Source organism: Chroicocephalus ridibundus, chromosome 5, assembly GCF_963924245.1.
Source record: "Chroicocephalus ridibundus chromosome 5, bChrRid1.1, whole genome shotgun sequence".
NCBI classification, from domain to species: domain Eukaryota; kingdom Metazoa; phylum Chordata; class Aves; order Charadriiformes; family Laridae; genus Chroicocephalus; species Chroicocephalus ridibundus.
In genome coordinates this window covers 52,257,813-52,282,351 of record NC_086288.1, presented here as the reverse complement: position 1 = coordinate 52,282,351, position 24,539 = coordinate 52,257,813, and the positions used below count along the sequence as shown (strand labels likewise).

Here is a 24,539-nt window from a genome sequence, read left to right as displayed (position 1 = left end):
TATGAAGTTGCTCCAAAATTGAAACTGAACTAGCTGCATGTTGAACCTGGACCAAAAGAGCCTCCAAAATGAGTCTGTACAATTACATTGCCAAATAAAAATCTGCCAAATACCACAGAAGTTGATTTGTAACTTTATTTCAGAAAGCTAAAATTCCAATTCAAAGAAGCTTCTCAAGTAAAAACCACAGATGTAATTATTATGTAATTAATAGGGTAATATCACAAAATCCAATTTAACACAGCTAATGCAAAGGAGTATAACTGGAAACAAAAATTCAGCCAGAATTACTCAGTGCTGAAAAGGCAAGATTAGAACTGAATTCAGGAGCTGTCAGAGATCACTATGTAGGAATTGCAAAGATTATGCCGTAGCCAGATGGTCTACTGTAAGCACGAAATAAAACAAAGAATATCAAGTAGCAAAATTATCTTCCCTAATTTTGAAAGAACCTCTACTGCAATATTATTTCTGGTCCTCATGTACATACTTCAAGAGACATGAAATATCAGAGCTCAAGGAAGGGCTACAAAAATGACCCAGCGGGTAGAAGACTAACTTGTAGCGATTAGTAGCTTGATCTGCTCATTTAACCAGAAAGGTTAACCGGTCATTGAGGTTAAGGGGCCTTTCAGTCCTGCTAACAAAAGTATGGAGAGATTTAACACTTGGGAGCGAACATCAGACACCTTTGCCTTTGAACAGAGATGGAAGTTTCCAAACCATATACACACAATACTGAGTCAGTAACTTCGCTTTGGAAAACCTTTATAAAATGCAAGTTTTAATCCAACTTCCAGAATACCTTCTACTATCTCTCTGCACTGAGACCAGAGTCCCATCTGCTTCTGAAATCTATGAACCAGCCCTTCCTTCTTAGGCTTTCAGAAAGTACATTCCCAGATGCACAATATGCTCGTGTTATCTGCAGCTTCCAAAGCACTTCTTTCTATTCTAGCACTTTTTTTTTTTTTTTTTAAATAGCACTTTCCTCTGCTGGTAGGTTGGTGACAGCTGGAGACTGAATGTCAGAGAGAAGGCACAAGTACAAGAGACAGTACCAAAAATTCTCCTTAATCCTTCTCCTGCCTCAGGTCAAACTGATCAGACTTGCAATTAGGACAAATTTTCCCTCAGATCAGGTACGAAATCTCTTACTATTTTTTAATGAACTTCTGCAGCAAGAAGCGTAAATCTCCTATCCGAATCATTCGGGTATACCTTACCTGAGACACTTCAGTGACAAAAGCTACTTAAGTTCCCAAATACCTTAGTTTGTCTCATTGGCTTCTTCAATGCATTCAGCAGTTTAGTCCACTGAAACTGAATTGCTTTGGTTAATGTTTTTTTAAAGTTAACAGCCTGTAGAATAAAAAGCGTTGCGCTAGAGAGGTCCTCTCTCTCTGCCTTATTGACAGAACTATAAAATTAGTTGAACAGAAAACACTGGTAACAAGTATTTTTTCCAGCCTGCTTTATTGCTACTTTGAATTTTGTCACTGATGTCACAGAGACTCAGCTACACACACCACTCAGTACTACACAAGAATGAGTCAAGCCACTAATTTTCATTTTCATCCTCTAATTGTGCAGAAAGTATCTGACGCCAAGACAATGTAAAATTCAAATATTTTTCCTCTATTAATATTCATGGATGGTGGCGCCAGTACCAGAAAACAAAAGTACATTTATTTTTGCCATCAGGGTCATGAGTCCATAGAAATAACGAGGTTTAACCCAAATACTGCTTATTTTTAGGTTTCTGTGAACCCACATGCACTTCCCAAGCCTCATGCCAAACACGCCAATAAGCCACTGCCCTCAGATTTTTGAACACAGGTCAAATCAGATCACCAGCTTTCCAAGGGCAGGGCCCCAGCTTTATCCAACAAGTATTTAGAAAGCTTGAGACAAACTGATCAGCATGTCTGACCCAAAAATGAAAACTGGCCTTAAACTGAAGTTATAAAAGCTGCTAGACTTTTAATTCCAACACCAGATTTGTGGAAAACACAAATGCATACATCAGTTTCTCAAAGAAAGAGACAAAACTGACCAAAGCACAATAAGATGTTTAATTTGCCAGTGTAATAACTCTGATGTGAAAATTACGGAAATTTTCACATATATGCACTTGATATCAGATTTTCTTGGAAAAAACACACAGTGCCCTGGAAGGAAAGTCATCTGTCTGTGTAAGCACACAGAGGTGGCACTTACCCGAGAAGAGTCTATTGCTGCTCCACAAAATAGCAAGTTCAGGGAGACACACAGCGGTTGCACCAATGGCTTCAGACAGGAATGAGAACTAGGTCAGGACCTGCAATCGAGGACAAGGTTTTACCACTGTCCATCATAAACCTGGGGATGCTTCTGACACATGAGGTCAAGAGGAAGAGCACACAGTGCAGGCTCTTCCCCACAGCAGCAGAGAGGCTGTAGCGCTGCATGAGAACTGTGGAGTTCATAAGCAGCTTTACCAGAAGGCAGAAGACTCCAGAGCTCATTTGAATGCAGGACACTGTACGAGTTACAAGTTGTCTTAAAGGAAAGTTACACTCATGTTCTAGGTGCAAAGACAAGAGCAAAGAGAAGCTTTCTTCTTTCCTCAAGATTTTCTTTTGACCTCTAGGTTCAGCAAAATATGCAAAATGAACAAGGCCCCTCCACTGTGCAGTACGACTGCAGTAGCACTATTTCATTTTTCCTATAAGGTTTTAAAAGTAGTATTTTCTGATGGCACTACCTATCCAGTGCTACTCTTCTTTTTTTAAATAAAGGAGAGTGAACATTCTAAAGTTAGACATGAAAAATCTACCTTTATTGAAATATTTGTTAGGGTTTTCAAAAAGGTTATACCAGATCAGTGCCTGGGGGGGGAACAAACAAGCAAAACCACCCCACTCACATACCCAATGCTATCACAGATATGAAAACCCGAAAACCTTATGTTTAAAATTTAAATTATCTTTAATGTTCACCACTGTTGAAGCCACTCAGAACCTATGCTTTCGAAAAGCACTGTGAGTAACAAAAGTTCTGCAAAGGACAGAAGAAACGAAAACTAATTTTTGAACAGGAACACAGATACTTCCCTGATGCTTTAAAAATGCAAGAAACGACAGCAACTTTTAAGTATTTGCATCTAAAATATTAAAAGGATCAACTGAAACGCAGCAGTGCATAGGCGAAGTCGCCCCATTTTGGCTAGGATCCAGTTCTTTTCATGTAGACTGAATAGCAAGGGATGAGATTTCTGAAATGTGATGGCAATGAACAAAACAATGTCATTTAACCCTTTGAAGTATTCTACAAAAATAACTTCTTCCAGAATAGTTGGCTGACATTTAGTATCTGTTTATTTATGGGGGAGAGAAAAGTAGTTAGACTTCTTCCCTCAGTTACACAGAGAGTGAAAACACTGCCCTAGACTTGTTACAGCTAGGATTTCACTTTATGCAAGCAGGAGAGCTATTTTATGGGTTTGGTTGTTGTTGGGTTTTTTTAAAGTTAATTCAAGTTAAACTCAGAAAACATCTCTCATCCTAGAATGGAGACTCTCTGTCGAGTTACTCATTTGGGTACTACCTGCTGGAACAGAAGACTCCCTGGAGCAAACCCTTAAACTGATCGGATACAACAAAACAAAGATCAGTTAATTTTAGTTTTAAACATAATTGCACTGACAATGTTAGAGCAAATTTAAATGCACTGTATTCCAAAGGTTCAAGTCAGCCACAGAAATTATAACAGACTGTAAAGGACAACTCCACACTCTACAGTCTGAGCATATGAACCCCATAGATCAGTAACAGTGAAGGTGGCATGCCCACAATCCCTTCAAATTGCCTATGGACATGTACGACCAAAGACACAAGGCACTGCTTCTCAGTCTCTCTTCTAGTATGGAAAAGACCATACCTAAAGAAAAATTTTCCATTTACGACTACTGTTCATTAGGAGGCCAAAACAGGAATGTTTAAAGAGGGGAGTAGGAAAAGATTCTGTAGGGTTTTTAACCACAAGACATCTAAATGTGGAGACTAGACTTACTGGAGTTAAATGAGTAAACAGATATTTTATTTTTTATCAAGGAAGTCTACTAAGAAACTGAAATTCTAAAAAGTCAAGCACAATCAAGCACATGAATTATCAGATTCTGCTTTACAATTTATTCTGATTGTGTAAACAGAGCTTAGGGATTTAGAAGAGTTCTGCAAAAAGGACTGCAAAATCGCAATACTCTAGTTCAGCTTCTTCATTCACGAGAAATTATTAAAACTTACTAACAGCTCTTACACATCCTGTTTTGGAGATCAGATATTCTTATTGAAGCAATGGCAATCTAGAAGTGCATAAGCGTATCAGGTTTACTTTCCAGGCTGAAATAAAGTAATTGTATGTTCCTTACACATTACAATAAGGAACAGTGTCACTAATGTTAGGTTGTACTAAATTATATCTATTTTTCTTATGCTTAGATATCCCATTCATAAACTCTTCTTGCGTTGTTCTGAGCTCCTGCTCTGAGGTACACAGCCTTAGAAAAAAAAATAAATATCTAACTTGCTTATCCATCAACAGCAATAATTAGTTTTCAGATAATTTGACACCATCACCCCTTTTTTCTTTTTTTTTTAAAGAGCTTATACTTCATTATGCAATTTTTACCTGAATCAGAGGTACACTAAAACTGTTTTTTTTATACAATATCCATTTTTGTTGATGGATTTGTTAGGCAATGACATCATAAATCTTAAGTATGCTCTGGCAGCATTTGTTGCTACTCAAAATTACGTAACAATAAAATTCAAGAATTCTGTGAATTTCTTCATGCGTTTCAGGAAATGTTAAAGTTATAAGCAATTAGTGTAGCTGCTCCAAAAGATTACAGAATCAAAAAAGAAGGATGAAGAGGCTAAGTAACAGTGTGTGCCACCACTTTGTAACAGAGCCACAGGAGAACTTAATGTTTCTTGATGAATTCACGATTAATATACCTAAACTTTGGAGATCTTAGAGCAAATGCCCCACAAGAAAAAATCCTGCATTACTATGAGACTGGGTGGTTGAGATTTTTGAGATGGAACTAACCTGAATATTCATGACTGGATGCATGAATTCAGACATTATTTTCTGGCAGAGAATACAAGTAACTCAGAAATTGCTACAGTGATTAGAGAGTGTGTAGGCATTATGCTGGAACCAGCAAGTTTGATATGTAAGCAGCACAAATGCTGTTGATGGGTGTGTTACCAGTTTAAGATAGAAGAGAGCGAACTAAAGTACATAAATGAGGTACAGGCTAATATGAAGACTGGAAATTTCAAGTAGGCTTGAATCAGGCTAATGAAGGCAGTGGAGATGTTGAATTTTTCATTAATTTCTCGTTCACTTTCAGATGAGGCTTTTCTAGGTGGCAACCCCAGTTCATTTATAGCACTTCCCAGTTTTAATGGGGGAGGGTGGGAAGGACAGAAATCTGGATAAGTTATGAGACCAATTTAGTCTCTTGACACAGTAAAATAGGACAGAATTTAAAAAGCCTGTATGCAGAAGGAAACAAATATCTGTGAAGAATGCAAGCCTAAGAATTAATTTTGACATAAACCTTCCATATGAGACTTTATACTGCACTTGCACATAAAACCAGCTTTGAAATCCGAGCCTCATATACGTATCATCATTCTGCTTTCAAATTAGACAGCTAACAGCCAGGCTTACTCAAATTCAAAAAACTCCCTTATATGCTGGTTAATCAAGCATTTTTAAGTCCTTCAGGTAGATGAAAAATTGCAGGAAGACAAAGTGGTTTACATCATCCTTTATCCACCCTACACTGAAAATTTCTGGACAGTGTTTAAAAATACATGCCCTATATAATGGATATTAACACTTCTATGAAGATAGTGACAGTAAGATGAAGTTCATCCCATTACACAGTTCCAAAATCCAAAAGCATTCTCTTTTCTATCTCTCAGAATGCTCTTGAGAACTTTAGTCTACAGATTAAAGATATAAACTGTGGATAAAAGTCTTACTGAAACTAATTTTCCTCTACTAGATTGTTGTTTGTTCCACGTTAGGAAACAGTATGTCAAGAAATCCCCATGAATTCTATTTTAGGAGCAACCCATTTCTGCTTTTCTTTTTCCCCTGGGGAGTGTGAATGCAGTCCGCACCCCAAAATTATGCAGTCATGTTTCCTACTTCTGGGTAAACCTCAAGGGTCAAGCACACCCACACTGCAACAGATGAAACACCATGAGAAAACCATTTCCCTGATCACGCTGTCTCCCTTGTCAGGCAAGTATTGCACAACTGAATATGGCTGCATAAATTAACCTTATGCAAACCCATGACTTATGTTCCAGCTGAGATTTTCATTGTTTCCACCTGACAGTGGCAAAAAGATATTTACTTTGCTCTATAGGGTTTCAGAATTACATTTGGGAAGAAAACGCAGCAGTCCAGTCTCTCCACTCACTCTAAATTATGCAACCAGTGTTCAATGGCCCTTTTAGTGAAGTTACTTTCAGAAACACAAACACAATTTGCTACAGTAGCCCAGATGTAAACATTTCAGGAATCGTGGCCACTCTCACGCTTTCTACTAGGTCTATTTCTCAATTTCTTAACTAGGACCATCCTAGTCTCCAGACAGTTATGTTATTCAAATGAAGATGCATAGAATGGTTTAGGTGGGAAGGGACCTTAAAGATCATCTAGTTCCAACCACAATTCAACAGAATAAAAACTCTTTAAGTCTTTGTTTCCATATTTTCTAAGCGTATCATGCTTTCTCGGGAGCACAGTATTATTTTCAAACTCTTCCTTGACAGTTACTCTCACATTGTGCCTGCAACATTGCTGAGCCTACACAACTGTTTGGTCTTGCTGTGAAATATGGTAGGTAATCTGTAAACAAGCTCCCCCCATCCGAACCTGCAATCAGATCTGTTCAACAGAAGCTCCTGCTCTCAAGGGATTTCAATACAATCTAACACGTCCACATACTTAAAAATACATTAGGCCATAAGCAATTCGCACTTTGTTGGAGTTGTTCAGTAACAAAGCATCCAATGAAGCTTAGGAAATCCAACAGAAATCCTACAAAAATGTATTCTGTAGGATCATGGGATAAAATACATTTACAGTTCTGTTTTTAAAATTAAAATGTTACCTTTCTATGCATATCCAGGCACCAATGTATTCTATCGTGTTTCTCTCTAAAGTCCCTCCACAAGATGTATACAATCTATACAGCCATTCAACTTCAGCTACCCTAGAGCCAGGAATTCATAGCTTCAGGTTGGCTTGTTGTTTTGGTTTGTTTGGGTTTTTTTAAACCAAAACAAGTCTGACGATTGTAATGCTCGAATATTAAGCATGATGCTTATTTAATCAACCACCCCACTATCATAAGGAAGATATTCTGTAGTATTCTCTTTTGCATATAAAGAGTTTCTGTAGCTGCCAGAGTAAAAACCATTTGGGGATTTTACAAGCAAATGCCAAAACTTTGTCTAAAAAGGGGAAAAACTGCCAAACTCAGTCAAACTAGTGGTTTAACTCTTCAAGTATGCTGATTAACCATGGCCAGCATGCGGTTTTAAGAACAGTATAACACACACATACTCATTTGCAGTGACTTACTGATTTATGCTTTACACCATGGAAAAAATTACATACGTTTCAACATTCCTTCTACAACAGATAGAGAATGTGTAATCTCACTTTACACTGTGCTAAACTCTTGACCGTAATAATACCTCATAGCAGTAAGTCCCATGGGCTAATACAGAATGTGACTTTTTAAAAACAGTGTTTTAAACATATTATGTGTAAAAAAATCCTAGAGATATCCTCCATGCAATGTAATCCAGATTTTTGAAACTGTTTCTGGCCTTACACTATCAATTTATTTTTCTGTTCTACTTCAATTTATTTTTCTCATCTGTCTTCTCTAAACTAAACCAACCTCAACTTTCCCTCCCGCCTCATACTTCCCCACTATTTTCTTTCCTGTTAGTACCAGACCTTACTATAGAATTTCAGAGATCTATCAGCTAACAACAAACAGGAAACACCAGATGGTTTTATGAAGATGTTCAATGACACACAACAGCAATATAACCCACTATCTTAAATTATTCTTACTTATGAGTCTGTTATCAGCTTTATCCCTGATCTTTATGTTATCCTCAAGTTCCTTGCTCTCCTCCAGCCTCAAGTAACCTATGCAAGACTGTTACAGCAAATTTAATTTGTTTAATTTTTCTAGATCTTTAATAATATAGGAAGAAATTAATGGTAACAAAATCTGAATAGCCCGTTATCTAGTCATTGTACTGTTTCTCCTTGTTGCAAATTTGTTCTGTGCAGATGCTACTGTCTGCACCAACTATTCCTTAACATTTTTTCACAGGGAAACTAATCTAATCCAACCAGTCTTGGAAAGGATATACACTCACTCTTCTTTGGGGGGAAGGGGGAAGTAAGGTTTTTCTGATTTATCCTCCAAAGATCAAACTGCATGTCAACACGCACCTTCACTTTATAAGACAGTTTAGTTTATGAGGCACAACGCCAGCATGAAAAATATACCTCTAAGAACATTTATCAAAGAAAAGTGTGTCACCAGCTAACACAATGCAGTATTTAAAAAAAAATAATTTAAGAGACATGACTCTTATATGAAATAAGAAACAAAAATGCCAGATCTGAATATGCTACTGACAGTAGAAATTATTCCAACTTTGACTGCATACCTTTCAGAACTAGCTATACCATAGGCCACACCTGCAAGAGATACTACTCTAGACGATGTAATAAAAGATTATTTCAATTTAAGGCAACTGAGCAATATTCAGCTTCAATTTCACTGGCTAATTTAATTAAAAATAATATATCTAAAAATGCATATAAAGCCAGAAAGCTTTTTCTTCTCTCCAATGTTTAACAGCGTATTTTCAGTTAACAAACAAATTACCTGGTTCACCAGAAGGAGGAAACTGATAAGCTGCCAGTGTCATATTCATAAAGCAAATTAGAAAAAACAAAAATGCTTGGCTTTTCAGTAATTACTTCTATTATTTCAATAACATTATTTAATCTAACACTTTTTCAGTTACCATGACAAATCCTATATGGTCTAGTTGAAAAACATACTTTAAGAACAAAAAGGTCAAGATAATAAACTTCTACAGTTTTCTTACTGCCCATACATTCTTTCGAAATACCAGTATTCCTAAATATATTCTCATAGCAAGAGCTTTAAGATGACATCTGCTAAGTCATCCACGCTTTGGAGACCGTTGCCAAACAGTTTGAGACTGAAATTGGATATTCTTTTTCTTTTATTACATGAGACTGTCTCTAGTTAACACATATTAAACAGTAAGTGACAAGACAGAATGTCTAAATAATAAAGCTGATTAAATACAATTTAGTCAATATTCATATAATAGTGAACACTTCCACAAGCTCTGAAGTATTAACTATTCTTTATCAGCTTTCTAAATTATAACCGCCAAACACTTTTCCTTAAAAAATCCATTTTGTGATGTAAGTTAGCCAACATTAACACTTACACAGATGCAAAGTGCCAGTTAAGTCTTTGATGTTATGCCTGTGTATTTACCATTCATATTAATCATTATGTGTCAATACAGCAATTTAATGGAATAAGATCTAGTTCTCAGGCTTTTGCATTAGTTCTGAAAGCATTAATATACTGTTAAACTTGTGAATAAAGAAAACACATCCGATTTAAAGCACACAGATAAAGCTAGACACTGCTTTGGCAATTATTTATACCTAAAATCAACAGGAAATTCAACTAACAGTTGAAGGGAAGTCAATAATACACATTAAGCAGAGTCAGGAAGGAACCTTTCAAACATCATTAAATTTCTATCCCATCCTAACCAAACTACTTTCCATGCTTGAACTTCCTTCTAAAAACAAAGATTTCTAGATGAACATTTACAAAAAAACAAGAGTAAGGCAGGCAGAGTTAAAGAATAGAAAAATATAAATCAAATACTGTATTTCTGCCTGCATTTCTGTTTGTATAAAAAAACATATCCAGCAACTTACACTACTGATACAGATGAAACAATTGCACAAATGAGTGTTTACAAGTTCCCTCCTGTGTCTGAAATACCTCAGCAGGAATTAAAGCATGATTTAAAATGTCATAACAATTGAACAAATTAGAAAAATATTGTAACCTCAGGCAACATTAATTCCCCAATTTGCCAATTAGTGTCTTTCTGTCAGGGAGAAGGCAGTAGAATCCTTTTCTTTGTCTATTCTCCTTTAAAACCATCAATCTTCTATTATGAAGAAATATGGAAGCGTCTCTCATTAGTACAAACACAAGCACAATGCTTCCTCAAAAAATTACACTCCAAGCTTATTAGATGGACAGAGTCTTAGGGCAAGATATAGGAACAGTAGTGCAATACATAACAACATGGTATACAGAGTTTTCATCGGATCAACCCTTCAGCTTGCACCAATTCTTTTTTTTAAACAACTCAAAGGAGAATTCTCAGAGAAATATGAACACAATGACGTAGTATGCTGTGTTGTGGGCAGCTTCCTTCAATCACACAGGACTGCACAAGAAGAAAACAATACAAGGCTCATTATTCAATCTGTTAAATTATTCTGTGTTGATATGGGGTTTCTTAATGCAAAAGATAATATATATATATCCACTACATAAGATATAATGTAGCTTATTATATAAAACAGTATTTAAAACATCCTACTCATCTAACATTTATTATCCTTTGATATAAGCATTTACATACCTCAGAATGCCAACTGGTCTATTTGTCGAAGAAACAGACCACCTACGTACCTACTGGTCTCAGGACAGTATCTGGTCAAGTTACTGTATAATATTTGACTAACAAGACAGGAATCATGGGAACAAACACACATTCTGGGTCAAGGAGTTCAAATCCCAAGGTACTGTGGAAAACTACATTGCATCCCCTCCTCCCCCTTATATAAGCTAACCAGCTCCATCTTAAATACAGTCTTATTCCACTACTCCTAAGGGAAAGCTGTTGCAGACTTCTATGCCTCCGTTGCTTAGGAACCATCTTTTCTAATTTCCAGACTAGGTTTATTCTTGGATAGTTTATACCCATTTGTTCTCATACCTCAAACTTAAGGTCTTTTTTACCCACCTGTGTTCTTTCACTCATATTTTCACAAAGAGCAACCTCTTTCATGCTTTGTTTTCCCAGATCAAACAAAACACTCAAAGTACCCCTCAAGGAGCAAATTCTCCATTCCCTTAGTCATTCTAGGAATCAGTCCTGTACCTCTTCCAGACTGAATGCCCTTTTTACTTATGAATTAGGAATTAGACACAATATTCCAGATAAGCTTTCACCCATACCAGGAAAACTCAATACCACTTTACTTCTTCAAAGGAAAATATTCGGAGAGCAACAACAGTATACTTGTTATCCTAATTCTTTTCACAGTTGCTAACTTTGATATGTTGGTCATCCTTAACTGTTATAAGAACATCTTCACTTTTTTAATGCTATTAATTATGACTCCTTTTTCTACTGTTCATGTCCTAAGGTCTCAACTTCATTCTGTGCAAAACCTTCTTTTGCACTGATGATACACATAACCTCTCCAATAAGTCAGGTATCTTATAAAAACAGCCATTAGATTTCTCTGACAAAATCTTCCTCTGTCAAGAGCTGTGTCACGTCATACTCCATTTTCCTCTTACCTCCATGTATAATAACTTCTCTTTCTGAGTTTTACCAAATCCCTAAATATTAAGGTCACACTAATGATGGAGTAACTATCCCAAACCACCTTCTTCCTCTAAACATAGTGACTAATTTTGCTGCTCACCAGCCATCCGATACCCTTCTGCCTTGACATTTAATAACAATTCTTGCCTTTAATTGCACAGACCACCAACTTCAAAATTCCAGAGTACACACTATGTAGTCCCACTGATCTGCACCCTGTAAGTTTTACTTTATGGAAATAATTTTTATAATCTCACTTCAGTAAGACCTATTTGCCAGTCTGTGCATGTTCAAAACTGTCTTCATTGGAAATTAAGGCAAACTTTTCATGCAGTCTTTCTCCTGTATCTAAACTACTTTTAGTCTTAATTCATTGTCTCCATGCTTCCTTTGACAAAACACGTGGTCAGTCTTTTTCAGGTTCCCTGCTTACTCCTGATGCTCCTCTTCAATTTGCTATTAACCTTGTCAGATCTTGCATCTCCACTGCTTTTGTATATCAAAAAAAATAATCAAAGTTTGGTAAGAGCACAAATATTTTATACAGTTGCCAGAATTATCTGCATTTACTGCTGTATCAGAAGATCAGCCATGCCAGAAGTAGCTAAAAGCACCTTATTGAATAAACCGTGAATATTGCTGTAAAACTGGAATTGCAAGAACCCTTGGATGCTAAACTAAGCCATAGCCTTTGCAATTTGAATGTTCACTTTGATAATTACAATGATTAACAGCTTTTCATGGCATTCTGAGAGATGTTTGGGTCTTTTTTTTTTGCTTTAGTTGGGCCTTTGTTTGCTTATTTTTCCCCCTAAATGATGTATGCCTAAAACATGACTAAAAAGATTAATGCCACAAGGTCTCACCAGAGCTAGAAAAAGAGAAGGAAAGCTAAGGGTGCTTAATTTCAGCTTTACCTCAGATGTTACATCCAAATTATTTAAAAAAAAAAAAAAAAAAGAAAGAAAAAAAGCAATAACAAGACCTATATTATCAATATTTTGGTTTTAGAACACACTGCACAGCTATTACAAAACTTACTTGAAGGAAAAAAAAGGCTGCAAAAACAAAGTTCAAATTTAGGATCACTATAGCAACAGAGAGGAGGGAGGGGAAAATTACCAGATTACTCTCTCAGATCATCAAATCCTTGAAAGAATAAATTTAGATTTGAGCTTCAGTCAAATGAACTGAATTTATCCTATTAATTAATGATTAACATATCAAATTAAGGATTAAATTAAACAACCAAAAACTGCAGTACAAGAAGTAAAGTAGCAAATACAAAGTTTCAGACTGAATGTCCTCACCTTTTTCTTCTACCATTGAATATTTGGTATCACAACAGGACTTCAAACCAATAACTGAAAACAAATACAGTGTTATTTAGGAAAGTATCTAGTCCTGATTAAAGGTCTGCAAAGAAAGAGGCACTCAGAATCTCCCTTATTCTTAATTAAGTGACTCCAGTACGCTACTGAAAATGTGCAATAATGTGCACCCATTTGACTTAGAGATGCAATGAATTTCCAAAAATATAGTTCAGTTATTATAGAACTAACATATTTCAGCAACATATATGAACACAGTAATGACCTAATGCCCTGAAAACCAGAGAATGCATAAATAAGCTTAAACTCTTTAAAAAGGTGACAGCATGAAAAACAAACTCAGGATCCCCTAAGTAACTAATTACTCACATCTCTTTTCATTATGCAACCTTTAGCATTCTTTGAATTTTGGGTTATTTTAATAAATGCTTAAAAATTATTAGCATAACGGACACTATTCCAGTATCAATAAATATCACACTTACGTTAATGACCAGAAAAAGAGCAAGAAAAATTGCAGACTCAGTCTTTTTGGGAGATCTGCTATTTTAATACTTTAGCCCACTCACATTAGATAGGATCCCAAACCCATTAAACGTGCAGCTGAAGTGGCAAATGGAGCTACAAAGGTTTATTTTTGACATTGTTAGCTTTGCTTGAGGCATGAAGGGGTGTCTCCCCACTTTAGTGGTAAGTATTGACCCATAAAGACTCTAAGCCTCAGGCAACTTTTCCACCAGCCAGAATGTTCAATTAATAAGGCTGCCCTCATAATTTGCGAGACTGCCTAAGTCCAGCTTTTCTGGCTGACATTCATATTTTAACCATGCTTCCCAGCCTTCTGTTCACCGTTTCTGCCTTTTGTTGACCAGCTGCCAAAATGCTCTTTATTTTCTGGTGGCTGGGCAGGCCAAAGGACAGTTTGAGAGACTACCTTCCTCCAATTTGTGCAGCAAACTAACTGTGCAGCAAACTGCTCACTGTGTTCTCTGTTCTTGGCTCCTCCTCAAGTTGCTGCAGTGAGGGAAAACTGGAGAATACTGGAAGGACTACCATTCCATAACTGTGAAGCAAGGGTACAGGATTCTTAACTGAGATTTCCTTGTCCCTAAATCAACATCTCCATTAACAGACTGGAACTGAGTCAAAGAAAGTGTCCCAGATCAACAATAAACACTACGGCAGATCCAGAAGCAGTCATTCCACCTGCCAAAATCCTTACCCTATGCTACAATCACAAACATCCTCTCTTTCCAGAAGAGAGGCAAGAAGCTCCATATAAGATGATCCACGTAATTCAGTATCATCAAGATTAGCGCAGGTTCTAACGTAGATTGAAATAAAGTGTGAAAAACACACAGGAAGATATTCAGTTCCAAGTAGCAGCAATCAAAGAGAACAACAGGATGGCCCTCTCCAAGTCCAAGGCATGAAAGTCCACCACCTTTCCTTGACACATAAAAGACATAACAGCTTTCCTTTAGATGAAGTTTTATCTCCCTCTCCATCCAAAGCACGTATGATTCACTTGCTTTGGGAAAGATCTAAAGAATTTACTAACTTTTTACCTAAACTGCTACATAAGCAAACAGGAAAAAAAAAAAGATTAATTTCCTATTTACAGTTGAGATCTAAGCAAACATCTAGAGATCACTAATAATTTATTTTTCCTGACCATTAATAGATTCCAAAATAATTTAATATTGTACTGCAAATGTTCAACATAACCAAATCAATTTTTACTGTATATTTCTGGCCACCAACACTTTATGAAAAATAACTTACAAAAATGAACACCATTTGCCTGACATCTTCAGCCTTAATTCATTCATAAAGATATAAAGTTGTTCTGAAATGCTTCCAAGTTATCAGTTATAACCAAAATTACCAGAATACTTTTGAAAACTCACCATCCAATAATTTGCACTTTAAGTCCAAGATGGAGGGAAAAAAAAACCCCACACCTTGCTGTACATGCTAGTAGACTTGAAAATGATATCCACAACAAGGAAACGAAATTTGCTTTGGAATCAAAATAGAATCTTGTGCTTTACACTGAATCTGTTATTCAAATCGTATCAAAGTGACATTTAAAAATGAAGCAATACTTTAGTTGTGTAGAATTTTACCTGACAATTGTGAAAAACTTTTTGGTAACTGAAAGCACCTAGAGAAAGATGACAGAAATAACGAAACATGATTTCCTATCAACTGAAGTCTCCTATGCTTCCCTATTGACCTTTTTTTATCCCAAGTCCTCATGTTCCCCTCTACATCTTGCACAAGTCGATCCTTGCTCCTCACTTCACCTTAGCACTGGTCCACCCAGGTTGGACATGCAAGTGGCAAAACACACTACAACTGGTTCGGAGGTACCCATATCCTGACTGTCAGGCAGGCGTGTAACGGCTACACAGTCAGACGCTCCTGCTGCTCAAAACAAATCAGGAGCCATGCCCCTCTCTTAGTGTGAGCATGAGTTTAGGGCTTAGATTATCACATTACTGGCAGAAACGGTGTGTGTTTGAAGTCACCATTTTCCTGTTAAATTCAGCTGAACATAACTAATTGGTTCAGAAGTTTAAGAGAAAAAGAAAACGAGTCCCTTCAACTTCGGAATACTTTCAGCTGTGTTGATTCAAGATTAATATGCAAAGCTATGTTAGACAAGACTTTTTGGAGAAAAACATCCAAGGATACTGCACCTCTCAGTTAATGCACAACAGCAGCAATATCTTATTTTGCTGAATTTTAGTTGGAATGGATGTTTCACATGCATACATACTTCATAGATTTTCAGCAATATTTTGTAGTGACAATACCTAAAGAAATTGTTTCATCTGTTAAAAGAAAACTAAACTCAAAGTATGCCCTATTCTTCACCTGCAATGTCACAATGCAGGAACAGTAACTTTATGTACAGTAGTATATAACAAAAATAAAAAGACACCAAACAAACAAAAAACCCCAAACAAACAAAACAAAAAAAACAACAACCACACACACACAAAAAAAACCACCAAAAAAACACAGAAGACAATCTTCATGGGCCAAGGTTTTCTCAGATACTTGCTGGTTTAATCTGGCGTTAGCTATATTAAAGCTGAAATAGTGTATCAGACCTCTCAAGATTCAAGATCTAAAACAAGACAGAAAGAAAAAGCATACAAAGCACCACAACAAGAATTTGAAATTTGTACATACAAAACAAAAACAAACCCAAAATAAACTAAAATAAGTTTCTATGGCTGCAAGTCAAATTACAATTTTTACTCCAAAATTGCTTTTACATGTTTACTGATTCCAACCAAAACCCTAGAAGATCTTAGGTATAGTAATTTGATTTTCCCCTAATCTTCGGTGCATAAATGTACTGCAACTTAACATTTATCCACTCATTTGATGTGCAAGTATCAAAGATACCGTAAAGTGTTACTGATTAACTGCATTTACTGCTCACTGTTTCCATGACCCCTTTTCAGCAATTCAGTTAGGTGTATGGAAAAAGTAAATCTCAAAACTCTGAAATATTTTACTCCTTTCAGATTTCATGAGCCAAGATCTGAAAACCACATAACATAACGTGTAAAAATCAATAATTTTAAAAGACAAAACTGAATATGGTAGTCAATTAAAAATGCAAAAGATATTTGATTAGTCTAAAGAGCATGGAAACCCCAAATCTCAGTTTTAAAGAGTAGCTCTTCGTAGTTCTGGAGCCAAATTGAAATGCGCTTTCATGTACATTGATTTTTAATTAATCTGCAGGAAATACCACTAAAATAGTGATAGCGAAAAACTTTTTCGATGCCCCGCTTGCTAACACAACTGATCTGAGGTTGAAAGGTTGATCTTTCACTGAAAAATAACTGTACCCAACAGAGCAGCCAGAGATCATTTCTCAAAATGCAATCTAACAAGCAAGGTCAAAAGGAGAAAGTTAGGAAGGTGCTGAAGTTGTTACTCCTGTTTGGCTACACCTTCAAGGACGATATTTTCATTTTCTTCTTAACGGTCAAAGAATCAATCCAGCAAAGCCAGCAAGCATACCTGCCGGTCAGCCAGCTTGATTGGTAGTAGTTACGCAAATCCATCTCTATGCTAAAACTTAATTTGCCCTGAAATGAAGAACAGTTAGACTTTAAAATTCCCCAGAGTAGCACTAGTACTCATGTTCAAGACCAGGACTGTTAGTTAGAATGTTAAACCGCAGCTCTCATGACAAATGAAACCATCTCAGCTTATACGTGGACTTGAAAAAGCAGTAGTTCTAAAAAGAGTGTTCTTCCTAGAGTCTCTGCCCTTACAACTTTTGCAACTACTAACCACTAAAATTTCTGAACTGACAAGACCACGGTAAACAACATCCTCTGATTGGTGAGGAAAGAAACCAATTATTTGCTTCAATTTGACTAAAGATTATCAAGATTATTCTCAATAAACAACAGATGCTAACTGAGATGGTAACAGATGTTATCAGAAAGTTATGTTGAACATTCCATTAAATTACTACAGAAACCTATTATTGTACACACAATACTTTAAAATGATAGGAAAAGAAACCATAGAAAAGGGTAATTTCAAAGTAAAAACTATCACAGATCAAAATATCTGCATAACTAGTACTTTTAAAGCATTACTGCCTCTAATGAAAAGAAGCTTTGCTGAGTAAATAAACTGGTTTACATTATTCACACTTTACACCTTTCTTTACCAACACATTTGTACAGCTACTGTTCTCAGCCCTACCAAAAAGGAGTATTTTTGAAGAAAAATGCTGAATAAGTGGCAAGACTAGGTAATTTTTCCTATTCCCCTGAGAAAGCCAATTAAATCATACGAATGAAAATTGCAAAACTCAGGAAATCTAGGAACTTCTACTGTTTTTAAAAAATACACACTTTTGAATCTGTTAATATAGAAGATCTATAATTTAACAGCAGAGTTTTAGACAGGTTCCTCAGCAGATGTCAAATGACTTGCACAACAGAATCAGCACTTTAAACCTATATTCATATCTGCTCGCAATCGCTTCTTAAATATAAAGCACCTATCGCTCTAAAAGTGTCTAAGAAATATTTAGTTACAGTATTAATTACTAATACAGTGTTATTTCAGAGATTGCTTTCTGCCATGCAGCATGGTCCAAGAGTAAATTCTAATTTAAAAGCCACAAAAATCAGAAATTTAGCATTATTTTTTACTTCGTGTCGTCATGCCTCAGGCGTCCTCACTGAACAACAGAAGCGACACTTCTCTGATATGCTCTCCTTCATAAAAGTAGCAGGCAAGTTTTGTTACTATGAATTTTTCCCTCAAAGCAGGACTGGCTCATTTGCATAGCAAGTTTGGGATTTACAAATTACTCACTATTCACCACTGCTACAGTTCTTAAATAATTAAGAAAACTATTTCTACAACTCAGAAAAGCAGTGGGTACAAGATTTACTTCCTAGCTTCTGCAGAGTGAGAAAGCACTTGTCACATAGAGTTGTATGCCTACTAGCAACCAACACGCTAAGCATTCTTCTCCTAGTTTGAAAACTCCAGTTGCAATACTTTGTTCTATCTATTAACAAAATTAGCTACTTCAAAATTCAGCTTTTTCCTCTTATAGCAAGTCACAGAACGTTGGGTGAAGAGATTTGTTAAAAGCACTTCATGCTGCGAAGCTACCCTTCAAAAACTGACACTTGAATGGGGCGGAAGTAGCTTTATCCTTGCTCCTGTGAAAGTCTCTCAGTGCTCAAATGGGTTTGTCCACATAATCTCATCAAATGATCCAATTCCGTACATGCAAAATAACATTTAATATTGATGGTGAATTTCAAAGAACAAGAACAGAGTCAAGTCATTTTCTGTTGGAGACATCTAAAAAGAGCTGTCACAGAAAAATACCGATTCAGTAAACAACCTTCTTCACTCCACAGCATTAGTGAACCATAATCTAATGAATTTACTGGCACAACACGCTAGCAAAAGCGCTCATTTCAGATGAAGCACAAACATTCAAGTTTCTCACACCATTTTATAATAGTCAATCACAAAAAGAAAACACTCAGGGAACACAACACTTTTTGGCTAAAAAGCACTATCGTCAGCGTGGAACCTCATTTAGAAAACATAACTCCAGTAAAACTGTGAGATACTTAAACATGCACACAAAGTAATGCACATATTATCTTGCTACAGTGAAGATGTAAAAACTTGCAATTTCCTCTTCCTCATAACTCTCCTAAGAAAATCACCAAGTTTAATTTGCATTATTGAGGCAAACGACATAGAATGTTATGTTTACTTAAGACTATTTTTACACAATCACATCAAATCTGCTCACCGAATATAAATAAATGCTAGAGCCACCTGCTCCAGAAGTCCAGTCCATAGCTGCATTTTTTCTCACTTATACAGCTCTAAAGAGAATATTTCATTGAGGTACAGAATTGTTACATTGATCAATTTAATAAAGAAAAATGGAAGCCTACTTTAGAAATAATTTGTATTTCTTTATTTTTAAAACAAATTATTTTGTTCCATAAAAAAGAACGAATTTGCAGCAGTTAAGAACTGACGAGTATTCTGTTAGCACATTCAGTCACATTACAAGAACCCAGACCCGTAAATAGCCTGTGTGCATGGAGATACCTGTAGCTTTCAGCAAAGCATACAGAAACAATTTAGCAGTAGCTGCATTTGAGAACTTACAAGCCGTGTTTTGTAAAGCTCCATATAAAGACATAAGCCACCATGCAAAACCAGAATACTTTTGGTATGTATTATGATCTATAGCAACTTTCCAGAAAGCAGAGAATAAAACAAAACCAGCAATAAGCTTTCACCATCAAGCTACAGCAGTAGCTCATGAAAGATTTAAACCAAGTGCTGTTCCTAGCCCCCTGTCTCAGTACAACCATAGATATTTTTCCAGCTTGACTGGATTTTCCCCCTCCCTAATTGCTAGTTTTAACTAAAGCCAACATAGATTAAGGAACAACCTTAAATGCAGCATAGAGACTGTGCAGTAATTACGTGCAGAAAGACGTGACGTTTTGTATCAAAAGCAGACACTGGAAATACTAAAATATAGATACCCCTTCCAGCAGCGGAAACAAAACAACTGCCCGTCTACTGCTGCTGCTGGTACCCTGCCAATCAATAACACCGCACAAACGCATCACATCGCCTCCTTCATTCCTACGTCCTCTGCGGACGATTATTTGGACACTCTAATGCCTGCATTTTGCCAAGCACAACCAGCAGGTCACCTCGCAGTCTAGAAGAAGGGGCAGGAGAAGCAGAAGGGCGGTGCGGGAAGACGCCTGCAAGACGCATCGCTTGGGTGCAAAGGAGACTGAAACGCCGAGCGGCCGCTTCCTGCGGCGGCGGGAGCATCCCACCTCGCTGGCCGCGGTGGGCACGGGCAGAGGGATCGCCTCTCCTGAGGGAGGGCTGACAGGAACCTGCCCCTCCAGCCCTTCGCCGCCCCCGCGGCTCAGCCCCCACCGTCCCATCCCAGCCAGCGGCTAGAGACCACCGCCCTCTGCCCCCCCACCACCCCAGGGACCCGAAACCCGCCCTCCCCGCCCCAGCCCCTCACCGCGGCCACCCTGCGAGCAGCGGGCGGCTGTTTTTTCCGCACACACCCCCCTCCCACCCGCTGCCTGTTTTCAAGGCAGAGACAACACCTCCCCTCTCCTCCCCTCCTCTCCCCCTCGCCGCCCCGGGCTGAATAAGCCGGTTCCAGCGTCTGCGCCCCCGCCTCGCCTCCCCCCCTTCCCTTCCTCGCAGCGCCCGCGCCCCTCTGCAGCGCCCGCCTCCCCCTCACAGCCTGCCCGCCGCCAACGGCTGCGCACCCGCCCCCGAGGACCGTTAACGGCTGCGCCCCCCTGCCGCGCGCGCCCCCCGCATTCGTGTGTGTGTGTGTGTGTGTGTGTGTGCGTGTGTGCGCGCGCCCCCGCATTTGTGTGTGTGTGTGTGTGTGTGTGTGTGTGTGTGTGTGTGTGTGTCCGTCCCCGCCCCGGGCCGTTGCCGGCGCCCCCTGCGTCTCCCGCCGCCACCCCCGTCGCCCTTCGCAGCAGCGCTCACCCGAAGCCAGATGAGAAAGGGCGGCCGGAGGAAGCGGGAAAGAAAGGGCCGCTGCAGACGGTCCCCCCCGCCGAGGCTGTCGCCGTCGCCGCTGGCCCCACCACCGCGCTCCGCCTCCCGCCGCTCCCGCCTCCCCCACCGCCACCGAGCTGCCCCAGCCCCCACCTGACAGGGTGCGGCTTCCCCCGGCCGCAGGCCAATAACCGCGCCGCCCATTGGAGGGCGCACGCCTGGCGACTAAGCGGCTCTCCCATTGGCCGGCGGTCAGGCGTGGGGGGGAAGGAATGGCGGCGGCTGAGGAAGCGGGTTACCTCAGCCGCGGCCGCGCTCGGCGGGTCGTGGGGCTCCGGGCCATTCCTGAACGAGCGGGCAGAGGCTAAGAAGAGCCCCCCGGCGCGGGGAAGGCGTTTCTTGTGGAACCGGATCCCTTCGGAGAGGAGCAGCGTGTCGTCTGGGAAGCTTATCGTGCAGCAGGCTGAGAGATAGGGACAGAAATCAAGCAATTGCCAGGGAAGCGTTCCGATAAAGGGTTCTCTAACGCGCGGCCGTGGCGGTATCTAATCGCTGGAAGCTCAAAGCAGGTCAAGATCGATCCAGAAGCGCAGATACCCAGTGAGCGGAATCAAACTTGAGAACTGTGGCGGTGAGGGTTAGAGACGTCTGTCCAAACTGAAGGTATTTAAGTCAGTCGAGTATCCTCCGGGTGTTAAATGTCAGTCTCATGAGAAGTTGTATACTTGATTCAGGAAGCGTGCAGATAGGAATCCTGTGTACAAGTGATAAAATCTGATTAGCTCTTTATACATCATCCCTCTAGATCTTCTAAATCTTCTGAAGAGCTCTGTGGCTAGTGTAACCCCACTGTTTGTTAGTCACTGCAAATAAAGCACCAACTGTAAAGTTAACTTGTTCTGGTAGCTATCTTTATTTTCTGTACATTTTTACTGTCATTTCTATATCATTTCAAGACTGCTGCCTTACCCTTCTTTTTGGAAACTGTTGTATAGAATAGTGTCTGCCTCAGGTCAAATGAAGAGTTAGGGGTCTGGGAACATGCTTTCAGAAATACTAAACTTTTCTCCTCTGTTATCTGTATCCCCCACCTCCAAGTAATCCATACGACAAGAAGAAAAATAAGACTCCTGTAGCAGAACCTGATGGGTGCCTTCAGGTGCCATAAAACATCTCTCCCTTGGAATATAGGAGGAATCTAGTTTGCTCCAACCACCTTCGCCAAGCAAACACACTCCACTTATCTAGTTTACGCTTTCTGGCAATTAATCTTCATTTGTTCACTGTTCAGAATGGAAAACCAGGCCCTAGAGATATACATAACCTTATATGTCAATTCATCCATCAGAAATGGTGGTTCAGTTGTCAAGTGATAACACAGAATGATTATGGCACATGTGACAAGACAACACTACTGGATGTAGATCTGCCTAATCAAACATGTCCCACAATAGGACATGTATTAGTGTAATTACTAATAATTACCAAATAATGTTTGAATTTTTTTTTGTAAGAACTGTTCTGTAAGCCTAAAACATTAAAGTCACTTCACCTGTCTAATGGTGAACCCCATTAAACCCAGTGGATGTGTTTACATACCAGATAGCATACTTTTGTCCTTGTTCAAAGTCTAATCAAGGAGATCTGCAGGTGCTCTGCACCTGCAAGGTCCAGCCACCTGCCTTGCACATTGTCTTCCTCTTGAGTAGGCAACAGTAGATGACTGTCAAAACTCTCCATCATCTTGGCACCCCATTTACCTCTCTTTCCCTTCCTCACCATAGCATTCAACACATAAAGCTCTCTTTCTTCTTGTCTGGTAAATGGGAGAATGGATCCATGTTAAAACTAACTCAGCAAAGAAATACTGCTTTGTTTTAAAAGGAATGATTTTCCTCTCCAGCTCAGTGCTTGGCTGTAAGACCAACAGTGCCAAGAAGGAGGGGGACATTGAGGACAGCAGCAGTGCCCAGGGACTGGGGGAGAGCAGGGTCATTTCTTCCACAAGCAGTGCTGGCTTAAAGTGTTTGTATAACTAGCAGGTGCTGTGTCACAAGCAGCTTATGCTGATCAACGGGTGTATTTTATCATCACGCCTGTTCGCTCTAACAGTGAAATGCTGCAGAAGAGTGCTGTTCCTTTACCCCTCTCTTCTGCTGTCCTACCCTGTGACTTGCCCAAGGTCACAAGTTCCCGCTGTCCCCTTCCAGCATTCCCCCCACCCCTTGCATCATATCCCATAATCGTGAGAGCAGAAAAGATATTGTTTCACCTGAGTAAGTAATCTGATGGAAAAATCGGGGGTGAGGGAGGGGGCGAAGCCTGCTTTCTGCTGAATCAGCACACTCAAAACAACTCACTCTGCAGCCCGAGACTGCTACAGCTGATGCATGACGGTTTTAATCTTGCCTGTTCAGTTTTTGGCCTGACCAGATTCCTGAACCGCCTCTACCCAGCTGCAGGAACGGCACTGCTGGTGCAAAGGCAAAGGTAGGATTACATGGGTAGAAACATAAGGGAGGGCACATACATACTAAAGCAGTACACAGTGCTGCAGAAATGCGGCATCAAAGACAATCTGAAAAAGCACTTCTGCATTATTTAAGACATGAAGAACTTGCCTGTCTGTGGTAATTCTTACCAGCTGGGTTCACAGCATTACAGCTACAACAAAAGGTACAATATGAATCCATGCAGCATTTTTCAGACTGTGGTATCTGACCCTTTTAAGATCTTTACACTGCTGGCGAGGGTCTAAGAAAATGACCAAGACAAGCTTGTTGCCAGGAAGCTTGCACTTGCTGCATGTGTCCTGGAGAATGGTTACTGGCCCTTCACAAAGCAGAAGAATACCACCACCTCCCCACGAGAGGTGTCGGAACACAGTATTGTTTAAGCAGAACAGACATTCCCATTGCTGCCTCATCCACAGTAAGCTGTACTCCTTAGGAGGCTCAAGCATCAGCAGCACTGGAATCAACACGCATCAGTCTCAAATAAAAAAGTCAATGCGAATGTATTCATTTACAAATTATTTTAGTTTGGCTTTACTGGGTATCAGAAAAATACTACTGTACAATTATTTTTATGCAACTGACCTCTTTACCTGGCATTAGCACTCCTCAATGATCATTTACAGCTACCTGTGAGAAGCACAGTGCTAGGCTGACGTCACAAATCTGGCATCAGGAGATTTATTTTTTCCTTTATATAGGATGCACTCATCCCACGTAAGCAGTTCCACGTCAGTTTTCTTACCTGTAAACTGGGAGTGACAGTATCAAAATAGATCTTTCCCTCTTGGCCTCCCAGA

The 24,539-nt window shown here is 39.0% G+C and overlaps 1 protein-coding gene across 14 annotated transcripts in view; it reads right to left on the bottom strand.

Moving 5' to 3' along the window:
- The window catches only part of ADD1 (adducin 1), a 63,616-nt gene extending 42,225 nt beyond the window's left edge, over window positions 1–21,391 (bottom strand). For 4 of the 14 annotated variants that reach the window (XM_063337180.1, XM_063337181.1, XM_063337179.1 and 1 more), the window contains exon 1: window positions 21,215–21,388. The gene's annotated coding sequence lies outside the window, so the exon portion shown is untranslated. Of the gene's footprint in view, window positions 1–2,220; window positions 2,321–21,214 lie in introns of all 14 variants that reach the window. The other 10 variants (XM_063337183.1, XM_063337184.1, XM_063337190.1 and 7 more) reach the window with 6 other exon arrangements.
- Between the last annotated feature and the right edge of the window lie 3,148 nt (window positions 21,392–24,539).